General features: G+C 37.7%; 1 protein-coding gene across 6 annotated transcripts in view; it reads right to left on the reverse strand.

The window, feature by feature from the left end:
* The window catches only part of GLIS3 (GLIS family zinc finger 3), a 181186-nt gene that overhangs the window by 144582 nt on the left and 20183 nt on the right, over nucleotides 1–16421 (reverse strand). The gene's annotated exons all lie outside the window — the stretch shown is intronic.

The raw sequence follows: 16421 nt of genomic DNA on the forward strand, positions 1-16421 counted from the left end.
GAATTAATAAATTTTGCACGTGTAAAATGTGCTAAAATACATAAACTAAAGACCAGGCATCAGCGGGTAGTAGAGCAGCCCTCACCTGGGGGGCCAGGCCTGGTCTTAAGCACAGCTCTCTCTGAAGAAGGCAGGAACAGAGAACCCAAGGACGCTGATGGAAAACCACCATGCCCTGAAAACCCCATAGCTTTAGGCAGCCCTTCCATTATTCCTACACCAGCCATCCAAAAAGTAAGAGGACCATCGATATGCACACAAACTACAATGCTGACTGAGTAGTTTTACTGGTAGGAGAGGGTAACAGCCAGAACCCAGCTTCCCTCAGAGATCTAGGGAAAGGAATCTGAGCTGAATCAAAGAGAGACACATGCTGGACTTTCTTTGAAGGCCACAGATTACGCATACTGGATTTTCTTTGAAGGCCACAATCTGTTCTTAATCACTGCTGCCATGACTCAAACTGATACAGGGACACACCTACAAAATGCTCTGTGTACTTTATGTTGTGATGCAGGTCACAGATGGTCATTTACAAGATTCTCTTCCTTAAAATGCATTGAGATGAGAAAGTTAAAATGTAGGTCATAGTATGGAAGTTGTTGGATATCTACCAAATTCTCATCAGAGCTAGAAATTAATAATTACGCAATTCACATTTCTAGCTGCTTCCCTGTGTTCAGAATACTGCACAAAGCAGGATAGCAAAATCAGGACTAATAGTGGAAAGTACTTCAATGCAAACCATTCTTTTAAATTAAATCTACTTTTGATGTGGTTGCACAACTCATGCAAGTTTTTCTCCAGGTTGCTCAAATGGGTTGTGAACTGCAGAAAGAAGTTCATTAAGGCATTTATGACACTCTCAGTACCTCAGGGATGAAGAGAGTGGTTAAGAGAATTTGTTATGTTAGGGTAAGGATGATGGCCAAAGATGGTCTGGTCACTAGTCACTGAAAGGAAACAATGAGAAATGGAGTACTTTGGAGAGATTGTACTACTGGAATGATAGACAAAAGCAAGGCAAGACTCTAGTCCTTATAAACACTTGCCTGGGCATTTCTCTAAGGTCGAAATGGAAGGAAAAGGTTTTTTTTCTTTTTACCACTGACAAACATTTGCTGTTATCAGGAAAAATACCAATTCTTCCACTTAAAAGTGCGTGGGGTAGATTACCATGAATGAATAAATAAAGCATCAGTTCCCACCAGAGACTGCAAAGTAAAAGACTGATGCTTTGCAAAACACAGCCATAACATTTTATCTACTGCTTCATAAAAGCAGTGTCAGAAGACCATCATTAATACCTCATCTGTACCCTGCAAGTCACTAAACAGTATTAGTTTGATCTGAATCAGGCAGGAGCATACAATCCCACATATGCTAAGTCTGAGCACAAGATGGGAAGCTTACGCTGACTTAATGCCAGCTACAAAAGTACAGACCACATCTGATCTTGCATAAAGCCAAAGGGGTGCAACATGGACATCTGACCTGACACCAGCCTGCTGCTAAAAGGCAAGCTGTCAGAAAGTGTGTTCAAAAGCACTGGATAAATCTGAACTGTCAGAATGACTATATCCTACATCAGCATTTGGAATCATATACCCACAGCGCCAGAGGAGCCCTCACAACAGGTCTCCTGTATTATTGACCCAAAGGCTGAAAATTTCAGGACAGTGAAAGGACAATCATAAATTTCTTAATGCCCTGAATCCACATCAGCTGATAAATGGGAAACTCTTGCGAGGACATCAGTGAGTTTTAAATGATGCTGTAGATTCTAAGAAAAATATGTGAAACTAATATTTTAAATGAGCAAGAGAAGTAATTTTTTTTTTATACTAAGATATAAATCAGGAGGCAGTCCAACAAAGGCAACAATAACTGAGGAGATGGAATCAGTCCTGAGGTGGCTCACAGGAAGAGTTACAGCTGATTAGCAAGTCCTTTATTCCAAATAAATATATTACACATAAATCAAAGCCGCTCTTTATCAATAAATAACAGTAATAGCCAATAAGTATAAACAGGAAAAATATTTAATGGAAATATTTTAATCCACTCACTTCCTCATTCATTAGCTTGCCTTTTTTCCCTCTTTATTCTCTGTAGTTGATTAATAGCTAAGCTTCACTCAACTTTGAAATGAAAAAATATTTTACTGCAATCTTCTGAAGACATTTAAAGAATTCACAAAAATACAGCTACTTTAATTTAGAAACACAGAATTTTAGATGAGATTAATTTATATAATTCTTATACTTTTTAAAGAAAGAGTCCATTACGAAATTAGTTCAATTTAAACACATTTTCTTTTATCAGATATTAATTGAAAACCAACCAATTCCTTTATTTACTTCTCCATGTCAAGAATAGTAACTTGTTAATTCTGATCAGTAGCTCCAGTTAAAAAAATGAAACTGCTTCACCAAAGCTTTGAAATGATAATCTATGCTTCCCATTTATAAATCATAGTCAACAAAAACCAGTTTTAATTATTTGGTATTCTGAAACACATAACATACATACCAAATACATAACATCAGATAAAATTCTAACATCTCTTAGGTTAATAAATTTTGCAGGTACTGAACTAATCATTATGAAAGTTATTGAAAATATCTTAAAACTTGTCCTTTGTTATTGTTAGAGTAACAGCTAGGAATAAAAGAATTGCAATAAAGGAGCAAAAGTTAATTTCCCTAGAGGGTTTTCTGTGTTGATGTACCCAGAAAATGTACACATTATGAGCTTTGGAAATGCTTGGTTTTAATGTTTCCCTTATTATTGTTTTCCAGTCTTGTTTGTGTGGACTCTATTCAGCAAAATGTGGAGAAAAGGGCACAATAAAAAAGCACATTGTATGACAATAAATAATATACAAAGAGGACAGAGACCAAGCAGTAAGCAAGACTGTGTTAATGTATTCTTCACACAGATTAGCTGTAAGTCAGCAAGGCCTTTTCAAACCAAATTTGATCTTTTTTCACAACACCATTAATCTTCTGGATGTTGCAGTCGCCAGCTACCACACACGTCTTTTCTGTGTGTCACTGTATCTGCAGGGTTATTATCACCCTAGCTGGAGGGGTTTCGCAGTAGCTGCTGACTGAACAAACTCAAATAATTGCATCGAAGACTTGTTTCCTCACAGTAATATCCCAATCCCTCTCACCTTGAGCCTGCCAAACTTTTCAGATTTCCCCTGCAGCAATTTTAGTTGTACTACCAATGACTGCCAGAGAGCTAGACTTGTCTCTTTGTCCTCTCACTAAATGGTCGCCTTTCTATTGTTTCTACAGTCATCTAAGAGGCAGATTGCACTACACCCATGTAGACAGAGACACTAGCCACAGGGCAGTGGATATCAGACCCCTTGAAACCCTCTTTAAGTGTGTTAAACTCGACCTTCTAAGTAGAAAAAATTAAAAAACAAAGACAGAATAGGGGGAATATTGTCATTTGCCTCTATGAGCACATGATCAGACGAAATCTTTGCCTGATTGGAAATCTGCGCTTTTTCAAATTGGTATCACACCCTGAGCCCAAATCCTTTTGGGAGACCTTGATATTTCTAGGTGAACTACACAAAAATTCAATCACAATTACACTAGGTATGAGCAGTTTTTTATGGCATGCAATCTGGAATCTTTCATTGTACAAGTAAATTATTAAACTATGACTCAAAAAGTTGTTAAATTATCATTTTTATTGCAAGTCTTACAAAATATTGTAGTTTCTCAACTCCGCTACACCACACAGACAGTACATGCTAATGAAACAGTGATTCTTAGCATTTATTTTCTTTCAAAAATAAAACAAAATAAAAAATCAAGGATTTGTAGTTCAAGAGAAAATTCTGAAATAAAGATCCTAATGGTTATGATAGTAGCTTATGGTTTTCTTAACACTTAAAATTAGCAATGCCTTGCTAGTAACAAGTCCTCTAAATCCTCTGGCAGTATCCACTCTGAACACCAAGTTAGACAGACCTGACTAGTATTGGCAATTCTCATGTTCTTAACTATTTGCAGAGACTTAATTTTTACAATCAGTAAAAATAATCTCAAGAAAATACACTAAACAGAACATTCTATGATAACATGTTATTATGAGAAAATACTGTGTATGCACTTGAAGGTTCTCCATGTTTTGAGTCTTGGAAAGGCAGTTTTTTCACTATCAGAGTGTACTTGATAAATTAGGTTCCACTAATTTCCAATGCTATGTGCCATTCATTGTATGAAGTAATCAAGCATGTACTTTCAGCAACTCTACCGTGAGACAAAAGAAACTGACAAAGCACAATGAAAAACAATGTCTGCCTTCAACTGGAACCAAGGTAAAAAATTATCCAGAACTGACCAGTGAAAACAATACCTCACAGGTGATTAACTTTGCTGGTTTAGAGCAGACAGCAATGAGATCACCTACTTCAATGGCACACTTTAACCACTAAATTTAAACAAATGAAAACAGTGGTCTTGTAATGACTAAACTAAGAATATATTATGAAACAGTCAGGTTCAGGAAACTTCCAGGAGAAAACACATACACAGTAAAACAAAAATTTTCAATTAGATCTACAGACATCCATAATACCTCATACTAATTTTTAATCAGATTTATATCAGGAAGACCTTTCACTTAATAAAACACTATTTTGAAAGCTACTTTGTTTTCTTATTTTGCATAAGAGTAAGAAGTTATCAGTTAACTAGTGCACAGAGAAGTTAATGTTTAACTGAACTAAAATATAAATGTTTTAGCTGCAATGGGTAACTCCCTATTTGTTATCAGTGACATTAGATGACTTCTGCTTTTGTCCTTGTTAGGATAATATGGTATGTGCTCTTCTATTACAGGAAACATACAGCTTTACACCTTTGGTTTATGCTACCGCTTCTCTATAGTATTAGTTACTCATACCAGTTTCTATTTACAAAACTTAGCTTGACCATTTAGTTTGTATTTCTGAAATATTAATACACTGTGCAAGCCTCATACTCAAATAATTGGTATTAATCAAGAGAAACTCCACTAGCAATGTAATTTATTAATCTGCTGCTATATGAATCTAATGGTGAATAGTATCAGATGAAAAAAACCAACAAATTTCATGTTTTAAGTGTCAGTATTGGCCATCTTCTTAAAGTATCATTACTGTACAAACTGAGAGAAAATTATTATTATTACTATCAAAATGGAAATATACACATATTTGAAAGAACAGAAGAAAATTGTACTGGAATTACAGATAACACATTCCAGTTCCGGTGCCACTGGGCAATTACTGCCTGAATCTGACCTAAATTAAAGCAGAGCATGTATCTGTATGAGTGTGAGAGCACAGACTGTAATTTCACTTACAAGTAGCGTTGCTTGAGAAACAAACCAAAAAATAATATTGCTAAAACTTCCTCATATATTATGAACTAAGACTCAAATGAAATCAATAGGGAAACATTTTGCCCATTAAACACTGTTGCAGTCATCTGCAAAATAAGTGGATCAATTCCAGCCGTTTTGTTGGAATACTTCTTTGCTGATATGATCTGATTGCAATGCAGGCAACTATGGAGAAGCAATAATAAAACGCTTTAGAAAAAACAACTCTCTGGACTCCATAACACTTGATCTCCTACAACTTCTAGCACTGTTCAACCTTCACTGCACATTTGTGCTTTTCTTCATGTTCGAAATACATTCTTGGCATATTTTCCATTAATTCCTGAAATTTTTGTTCCTCAATTTTAATTAAAAGAGGCTCAGATAATTTCTGTTATCTGAACGTTCTTAGTGTTTTTGAAAATACCATGCAGGAACTTCACTATCTGTAACTATGGGCACACGTAGATCCATTACTTTCAAGACATTATCATTCCACGTCTCAAAGCAAGTCAGCACAGAAATGTATCCCGTTTGCACAGCAATTTCTGATTTCTTGATGTGTTTACTGGACTGCTATCTAACACGGGGACAGTCTTCCCTGTGCACACCTTTCCTGTGCTTTTCCTGCCAGCCTGACTGCCTGGGCAGTGAGTAATGGGAAGAAAGAAGCAGACCCCTTTCTTCCTTCAGGCCTCAGGCAAGGGGAAGATCTTCTGTCTCCTTTACCCACTTAGATACAGGGATGCAACAGAGCATCAAGAGTAAGGGGACTGACCCTCAGCAGGTTAAGGTGGCCTTAACTCCAACACTGTATGACAACATCCCCCTAGTAAAACCTGCCATCTACAGCGCAGGAGTCCTGAGCAGAGGAGAAAGAAGCAAGGAGGTTTCACGGGCCAGGTCTCAGTCTTTGCCCCATAACACATCACTGTCAGACCACGCTGCATGCCATGATCCAGCAACAGATACTGGTTCAGCAAAAAGAGCATGCAATAAAGTCTTTGTTTAATGTTAAACTGTAATCCCATGTGAGACTCTCTTTCTAAATCTTTACATATAACTTAAGGTATTTGACCACTGTTTCTCAGAAAAGCATCTTTCCTCCTTTAAGAGACCAAAATATACAAGCAGGAGAGAAAAAAAAAAAAAGCAAACTCGTTGAATAGTGATACCAATTTAGAACAGGTGACAAATGTTAACATGCAAAGAGCTGCAGAAACTGGCTCTTGCAGTATGGAAGCAGGAGTCTAAGTAACTTGCAATCACACTTAGTACATCTACATTTCCCAGATAAAGGCAATTGTTCAAGGACACCACAAGGTAATTTTTGAAACAGCATTGTCCCTGACTTTCTGAGCAGTACAAACGTGTTTTTCTTTTTCCTAGCATTAAAAACAAGATGCTATTCAACGTTGTTTCTCCTAAAGGTGAGAGAATGTTATCCTAGTTGTCAGTTTAACGAGGCAGAAATAACAACCACACAACCCACATAACATATGTATTCTAAGAGGCTTTATATTCAGTTAATTAGTTTAACTATTGGTTTCATGGTTCATTTAAAAGTCTCATGCTTCATTAAATATCAATATCCTTTATCATCTCAAAAACTTCTCAGTAAAAATACAATTGCCTTTTCAAATGACAATCTTATTAACTAACATATACATTTCAAGCATGTCTATGAGACACTAGCCAAGTCTGAATTGCTACAGTAGCACTATATCAAACCATTATGCAAATTTCATTCCACATAAAATGGAAAGATTTTTTTTTCCTTAAACAAAAGTACTTTGTCAAGAAAATAGTTTTGACACATGTTATTTTCATAATTAAAAATGTTCCCACACTAATGCCTTGTGGTTCCACCTTCACAGCAATCAGCTCAAACATACCCTGGATTCAGTAGTTGTAACTGTTCTGTCATAAAGTCAGAATGTCATGTCCTTAAGGAAGCATAAAGATCAATGAAACTAATAGTTAAAAATATACAGAGGCCAAAAGCCAAGTGCAACTCATAAAAGAAACTCCTGTGGTTAAGAGAACATTTTTCCTACAAGAAAGGTCTACTTACTTATGTGGAATATGCATTTTCTCAATTCAGGATATAAGAATACCTCAGAGCTGTTTAGATCAACATTTTCTAGGCTGAGAAATTACTTCTTAAAATTCACCTGCATATATACCACAGCTTCTCTGGAAATTTCTATGAAATGCATGGCCAGCAAGGTACATTACAATAATAAAATGACAGTAGTTTTTACTGTTTAAACTGACTTTTGGAGGAGGCCACTATCAGTATTCCTCATGTTGTTACCTACTTAAATTCCTTAAAAGCTGAAACATTATTACATCATGGTCCAAACAAAACCTTCTACTTGTCTTTCCAACTTAGCTTTTCATGTCAATGAGAGGCAAACCCTGGGAAAATTACACAAACAGCCACAAATATTTAAAATCTTTATTGGCAATACATGCTTCCACTCTTCTCAAAGCCTCAGACATTTTTCTTTCAATTTTATTTTTTATTCTTTATTCCTTTCATCAGCCCAAGGCATAGTAATTAGTCAGAATTTCCTAAGTCTTTTGTGGTTGTGACCAAAAAGAAAAGACCAAAAAGAAAGCTCATTTCATCTTGTTAAAGTGAATCCATCTACCTTCCACAAAGCCAAGCTAATAAGAGGGAAGATTAAGGCTAATTGAATGGCTTAGGCCCCAAAGACAAGTCCAGCTCCTGCCCTTAAGCTGTCATACTTGCCAAAATTGGTTTACGGAGAATGACGTCTTAACCACAGCTATTACTTTGCAAAGAGGAGGCTGCTGTGCTGGCAGGGTTTGGCAGCCAAAGTTGGCTACTGACTAAGGTCTGAGGTAAAGACACAGGAAACCACACTGGCATCCCTAAGCAATAGTGTCTGCAAGGGCGCAGTGAACAGCGGAAAGAAGTGTTCACAGACAAAGACATAAAAAAGGCAAATGTTTGCATGCTCTGCTTAGCTGAAGTACCTTTGTAAAAGGGTGGAAACCCACACAAATGTCCTGATGGGATACTGAAATCTTTTTAAGAAGCTGGTCATCCCAGCTGTGTATCGCTCCTCCACACCCTTAAAAAAAAAATCAAGTGGCACCCATCTTTACATTAGTTTGACAGAGAGAATGTGCAAATAGGTAAGAGTAAAATGTTCAAAACAGATCATGTAATTTTTGAGGCTATCATCCTATTGAGTTTCAGTGAAGTTAAATCCCAAGTACACTAGCAATTTTTCACAAAAAGAACCCAGCCTTATGAGCTGCTTAGGTAATTTACCCAACTTCTGTCATATGCAAGTGTTCATGTATTCTTCACACAATTTAACGTGTATTTTTTTAGTATTCTGGTGTGATTTTCAATAAAGCGCAGGGATATGATTCCCTTCAACTCAGGGATTGCATTTCCCTGAAGTTAATGTGAACGGAATATAAATCAGCACCTGCTACAATCAGCTGTCATTGTATTTCAGTATCACTGAAACTCACACTCTATTCTACACTTTGTGAAAGTTCACATTAAAACCAGTGCTTTTGAAGCACTTATTAAGCATACTGCATGCTAAAAATGCAAAGCTCATTCCACCTCCAAAAGGCTCCAGAAGACTAAATGGGCCAACAGAGAAGACTTAAAGTGCTTACAATTGAAGAAAAGACAATAACCAGAATAATGGTTATAGTATTTTTCCTTCTTAATGACTAGCTTCTCTTTCTCATGCAAGATTCAAGAATCAAGTGTCCATGGGCAGGCTGAGTGAAGAAAGAGTATGTATTGGCAGTCTGGGTTTGGGAGAGTTTTCATTGCCCAGATCTTGTCGGTTGACCTTAGCTGGCTCACAGATGGCCATCCAGCTGCCCCCACAATAGCACAGATAGCATAGGGGAAGAAAATAAGACGGAAAAGCTCCTGGGTCAAGAGAAGGACAGTTTTATAAAAAAAAAAAAACAACCCTTGTGCAGAGGCAAAGCAAAATACAAAATGTACTCACTACATCAGCAGGCAGGTGTCTAGCCACTTCCTGGGCAGCAGGTTCTCAGTATGTGTAGCAGTCACTCAGAAAGATAAATGCCACCACCACAAATGGCCCTACATCTTCCTCCTTTCCCTCAGCTTTCACTGCTGAGCACATCATACAGTACAGACTATCCTTTTGGTCGTTGGGGTCAGCTGTTCGTGCTGTGTCCCCTCCCAATCTCTTGCTCATCATCTTTCTAGTGGCTTTTTTTTTTTGTGGGGTGATGAAGAGAGAGCCTTGACACTGTGCAAGCACTGCTTACCGAGAGCCAAAACACTGGTATGTTATCACTGCTTTGTTATCAACACTGTCTAGTCAGAAATGCAAAGCACAGTGTAGCACATATATGCTGCTACGAAGGAAATTAACTGACTCCAGACAGATCCAGTATACTACATATGGAAAATACCCAAAGGAAATGTCAGAAAACTGCTCTGGGAAAGACAATGATGAAGGGAACCAGCTGAGTGGGGTAGGGAGGACAAGCACTTCCCAGTGAATGTCCAGACTTCAGGCATCACTCCAGAATTCAAATTTACATCTAAAACCATCATCAGAGTCCATTTTGAAAAGAGGGATGTTTTCCCATTGTGATTTTGGTTTAAAATATCTGAGGAAAAGGAAAATTAAATATTGAACAGATATTAAACACTCGGTTTTCTATTAAAACGATGTAGCTGTAGGATTTCACAAGGCTTGCATTTTCAGGAAATAAAGTCACTGTTTTTAAAACCATGGATGTCTTATCCGTTTCAGGCAACAGCAACTTTGAATAAGAGTACTTTCACTCTATTCACCCTGAATAATTGAAAGCCAATTTCTGCTTTCATTACACAAAGGTTGTTGCTCTTTTAATCAGCAGATGTCCTTTCTAAAGGATGTTTCTGCCTGAGAAACCCAAGCAACGAGGAATCCTGAAGGCTCAGCCAAAATTGCAAACTGAGTCAAGAGTTGCTGGCACTCCAGAGGTGATCCTGTTTCCTCATGCACACCCTTTCCAGAAATTATATTGACTAAAGCACTACAATTCCTTCCACTGCTCTTTTCAGGCCAATATGACTTGGCTGTACAGGAGGAGTTAAGGAGTTATTTAGCCAAGATGCCCTGACACAGATGGGCAGAGGGGACAGTAGTTCCTCTTTGCAGAATCAGGGCAGTGGGCCAGTGCAGCAGTGGGATAAAATATTGCTCGCCCCTCAGGGCTAAGAGGAGGACTCCAACCACAGCCTGTCCTCTCACTTGCTCCAGGAGGACTTGAGCTCTGCACCATGGATACAGCCACAGGCTTTAAGCTGACAATTTCTCTCATACAATTTACTAAGAATGGTAAAAGCTAGGATGTAAGGCACTCCTAGAGTAACAACTATCTCATAACAATATGAATGTTCACAGGGAAATGTAAGCCAGTAAGTATATTTTACATAAAACTTTCAACAACTGCTCAAAGACTCTCTCTTTAGATCTGCCTTTACTTCCATATAAATGCATGAAAGCACTAGACACCTACACCAGCTAGGTATCCCCCCTTTTGGTAGCTCTTTCTGACTGTCCTCAGGATCAGAAAAGAAACTTAACAACTGAGACTGACCTGTTCTTTCTGTCTAACATGCAAGGCAACCGGTACTTAGTTTCCTAGGTGTAAAGGCCAAAAGCATATATCCTGAGACAGTTTCAATGGACCTAATATCTGTAGGAGACATTCCAAATATGTCAGCTAAAGCAAGGTTGCAAACCTATTTACAATTCTTATTAAGTCAGGTGTTGAAAAGTGGATATTGGCAGCATTTTCTGCAATGCCAAATAAATATATCTTAAACCTTACCCACACACATTACAGTATGAATTTTTGCTCCTAAGTCTAACCAATTACCTACTCAATGGTCCATTTGATTTCTAGTCCAAAATAAGTCTAGTCAGTTTCATCTTTAATTTTTGCCTAAAAGTTGTAATGAAATGATCTTTGAAAACATGTTCTTGGGTCATTTTTCTTAAATCTCACAGCAGATGACAAGTAGAAATGCAATACAATCATAGCCTCGCATAACAAATACCTGCTATAGTAATGATGTCATTCTTTCTCTTTAGCTATTATAGCTGGGTACTACTAAGAATCCACAAGAAACAAAATCATATTTTATTTAATCATAGATAAGCATGTTTCCCCACCTAATGCATATATATACAGGGCAAAATACAGCTACCCACATCTTTGACTTTGACTGTTCTTAAATTAACAATTCATCAACAGGCATCTATAAAGTCTGAAGTTTTCATCACTACATTTTTATCTCCTCCATGTCTTCTACTCTCTTCTGATAACAAGGAATAACATTGACAGGAATACGCACTTCCATCAGGTCAATGGGTGGCTCCAAGTTTGGTGTAAGCAGAAAAATTTTGGGTCTTTTGACTATGGAGTGATCTACTGACACCTGACAGGGTTCACCTATTTCAGAGGGGAAAAAGAGTTCTAGCACAGGAGCCTGTGGCCCTGTTTAGTCTAGAGAAGACTGAGAGGAGATCTCATCAATACATGTCTCAAAGGCAGGTGCCAAGGGGATGGTGCCAGACTGTTCAGTGGAGCCCAGTGACAGGATGACAATGGCCATAAACTAAAACACAAGAAGTTCCACTTCCACATGAAGAACAACCTTGTTATATTGAGGGTGGCAGAGCACTGGAACTAGCTGCCCAGGGAGGTCGCAGCGTCTCCCCTCTGGAGACAGCCAAAACCCACCTGGATGTCTTACTATATGTATCTTCCTCTAGGTGACCCTGCCTTGGCAGGGGTGGTTGAATTGGATGATCTCCAGAAGTCCCTTACAACCCTAATGATTCCATGATCTTTGTGATATTAGTCTGAAAAAGTACAATGTGATTAATCAAATGAATGAACAACCAACAACCTGACCAGGTACAGCTACATAAATCCTTGGGAATAGGCTATCTCACATCAGTACAGGTGTGTAAATTCCTAAATATTTACGGGACTGGATCAGAGCTATGATCAGAATAAACATATACATTTTATTAACGTAATCAACTAAATCTTATAAATCTCAACAGCCACACCCAGATTTTCTGTTTCAAAGAAACAATAAAGGACACTTTATTGGGAGCATGTTTGTTAGGACCATAAAAACCCCTAGTTTCTTGTTTGCAACTCTTTAAAAAATATTTCTTTCCCCATACATTTTTTAAATAGCTTAGTTAATCTATAACATGCTGCGTAGTCGCAAAGGAAAAAATGAGATTATTATAATTATGTTCAAGGTTCAAACCCCTTGCAAAAGATTCCAGTATCTAATTTAAAAGACTCATTTTAGAGGTCTGTGGGTAAAGAACTATTCAAACCATTCAGTTTGAGCCCTAATGAACTTATATGTTAGTATACGGTGAAGGAATTCACAAGAGCAATTATGTGGAAAGAAACTGCTCATGCCTGCTATTTGTTCTGTTTTGCAGAACTTTTTTCTTTCAGTCCAATCAATGTGAAATGGTGTTTTCTGGTTTAACATACTGCAGAGTTTTTTCAGTGTCCTCAGAGACTGAGGAATTGACAATCTTTCTTGAATCGGAATTCCTAAAACTGAATATACAAAGAAATGCACAATGAAAGACTAACAATGATTTTTTTTGTTGTTATTTGCACAGAATCCATTTTCTAATGTTCATTGTATGACTGTAGAAAAGTACGTTAATTGCTGGAGCACTTGAAAGAGCATTTTTATTAGTCAAGAATAGGAATACATTTTTCTTGTATTCTTCAATACTCCCAATTCTATTTATACATCAACACCTCCCTAAAAAAGACAAATTTATTTTTATAAAAATTAACTGTGAGGAAAAAAGTTAAAGATCACACAAAACATTTTTTACCACAATAAAACGTGAGTAATAAACATATCTTTCTCCTAAAAATAGATACACCCTATTTTTTCTTGATGATTCTGCTGAGTTACTCATTACATATAAAAGGAGTGTTAGAAGGCACTGAATGCCTAAAATGGTATCAGTGATTTGACATTCATCAACATTTTTCAACCACAGAGTTATCTGTAAATGTACTCGTGCATTTTCTTGTCACAGTCAAACAAGAGGGACTGGCAAGGGTATTGAGAAGACCCTGCTTGTCCTCCACCCTCAACACTGAGCACGTCGAGCTCATGTTTGTCAGCTGGCAATGTAAGAATACCAAGATCAGGGGATTTCAGCTACCCTCTGCAGTGCAAGAACTCAACTAAATGTGACCACTGGAGATACACAATGTCTGCAACAGCAGGGAACTTGCTCAGTCCAGGTCCCTACCTACAGCCACTCTCAGCAGCACTTCTGTGCAAACTTGTCTTACACCTGCACAGCACTCAGTCCCAGCCTCTACTTCGGTAAACATAAAGTGAGATTTTCAAAAAGCGCCAGTAAACTTTTCAATTCACCTCCACTATATTAAGATCTCAAGATCAGACAAAGTGAAACCATTTCTGAAGGTTTTAAAAACAAGCAGTACCAGATTAACACAGCTGTGCCCCTCTCAGTGGCCAGCAACAGGACAACACACACTCCAAGACTTACACTAGTGCTGGTCTTGAAAAAGGCAGACAATAGTGTAGTAAAAGAAGTAAAAAAAAAAAGTAAATCAAAACTGTATCTGCCTAGTGAAACCTGTGAACTCTGAGGCACAATGCTTCCCAGGTCTCTCCTTCAGGAAGAACAGCTTTGCAAAACTTCTCAAGTAACCTGAATGCCATTCACACAGATTTGGTCCTTGGTGTTCCACTTGGCTTGTAGCAGGGCAATTAGCAGCATATTCCCTTTGTCCAGCTGGCACAATTATACTGTGGTTAAGTAAACATGGGGCACGTACACTTTCTTTGTCCTCTTCCTCCCATAGGTATCTGTTCACACACTTTCAGCTCTAACACACAAGCAATTTCAATCAGTATTGGTCTTACCAGAAGTCAAAGTACTAAAAGAAATCTGCATGAACAAAACCTATTACCTTCTTGTGCAAGAACACTTCAGTCATTCACATCGTAGATACTTCACAGTGCAGCTCTCTGTGTCTTTCAGTAGCTGTATATAAAGTGTGCATTTTTAACATTAGAACATTGTTGCTTATCATGAGTGTTGTCACAGTAGCTCTTCATCAAGAAACTGGAGACTGAGAAAGGATTTCAATCATGCTTTGAAAAGTCTAAAAATAAAAGGTAGCAATGATGGGGAAATAATTAGAGCACAACGAGGATGATAGAAAGATGGACTGGAAACAAAACTACGATCACTGAGAGGTGCAAAGCAAGAGTTACACTTATCACTGACTCCACCTTATTTGACTTCATTCTATCTCTTAAAGGACCACTTCCCCAAAGCTGCTTCTGACAGGTACTACCTGTTTGGGGAAATGACAAGTACTAACCTGTGTCTTTACTGAGTTATCATGCTGGTCACAAGTGCTAATTTAGAGGTGCTGCTACTCATCCCTGCCAGGAATTCACCCTCCACATGTTACAGCTTAAGGCAAAGAATCAAGTTGTAAAATTTTGAATAAGACTCAGCAGTGTGTTAAAAATGTTTATTAATATTCATAGACCAAGTCCATTTCAGGTAAAAAGACACATATGTAAGGCATATGAAAGGTAATTGAGAGGTATGACCACAGGCACTGTGCAGAAATTAAGACATCTGTAATTTGCAGTTGTACATTTTTTGTACAGCAACAGCCACAGATTTTGGCAGAGAGAATATCAGAAACAACTCAGAGCACCTTGAACAGGAATTGCTGGTGAGAAAGCAAAAAAACTGGAGATCAGGGGAAAAAAACAGTAGTTTTCCACAAGAGCTAACAGACATGATTACAATACAGATATGTAATTTCATGTGAGGTAGGCTGGGGTTTTTCCAATATAAGAGGGGAAATATGGCATCATGTCCTACTGCAATACAAAAAAGCAGCTCATGTGATTTTTTGGTACGGTGATGAGAGTATTATCACAAGCACACAGCAGTAATAAGTGGCCACTATTTTCTGGTCACAAGTTAGACAGCCACACTATCTGACTCACTTGTTCATAGGAATAAAGCAGGTTTACATCCTGTATTTTGAATTTGTGCTGAATTAATCACGAGCATGTAAATTTAGGATATGTGCATATATTACTATGTAAATAGATAATAAGCAGAAATACTGAAAACAATTAAGACTATTCACCAGGAAAATGGATGAGAATAGAGTCTAAGAATCAAACCCTAAATCTTATACTGCAGCAATTCACTAATTTGAATGAAGTCACCTGAACTTCAGACTGCACCCTTCAGAACCAAGTGTTAGGTATGAATGACTGAAAATACCGATGATAAGTTTGTTCTTTCAGTAATTCAAAACATTTAAAAAAATGTTTGCAGTTGGAAAATCAGATGCTTTGCCAGCCTTAAACTTTATTATTTCTTTAGCAGCTTGTTTTTCCTGTTCCAAAACAATCCAGGGCTTTTGAAAAGTTTACAAAAGACAACTAGGCCAAAAAAATCTTATCTTTCAAAGATAAATACCCATGGCAGAAGTTTCCCACTTCTCTTATGAACACACACGATGTATTTAAAAATAAATGGCTTTTCACATGGAAATAAGATGTGTAACCGTATTTCATACCAATGAAGGGAAGTAGCTGAGGAAGTATATTCAAGATGGGAAAGATACGGACACAGCAAGAAAATACAGAAAGCACTTCAGGTGGTACAGCAAAGCTAGCAGGAATCTGAGTACAGTTTAAGTGGGCAAAACCCACCATCCTTGCACCTCTCTGGACAAAGAAAGGTCTGGGCAGCAGCATTAACTATCCCACTGCCCATGGGTTGGACAGAAAGGGGACAGAGGATACAAAAAGAAATCTTCCATCTTGCAGTCCCGAAATGAACAGCATTTCTCTTACATTACAGAAGATTTTTTAAACATTTCCTCCTATTTGAAAGCCAACTAATTTTCTAGTTACA

The sequence above is a fragment of the Corapipo altera genome, unplaced genomic scaffold (assembly GCF_003945725.1).
Source record: "Corapipo altera isolate COAL_440 unplaced genomic scaffold, ASM394572v1 61411, whole genome shotgun sequence".
NCBI lineage: Eukaryota > Metazoa > Chordata > Aves > Passeriformes > Pipridae > Corapipo > Corapipo altera.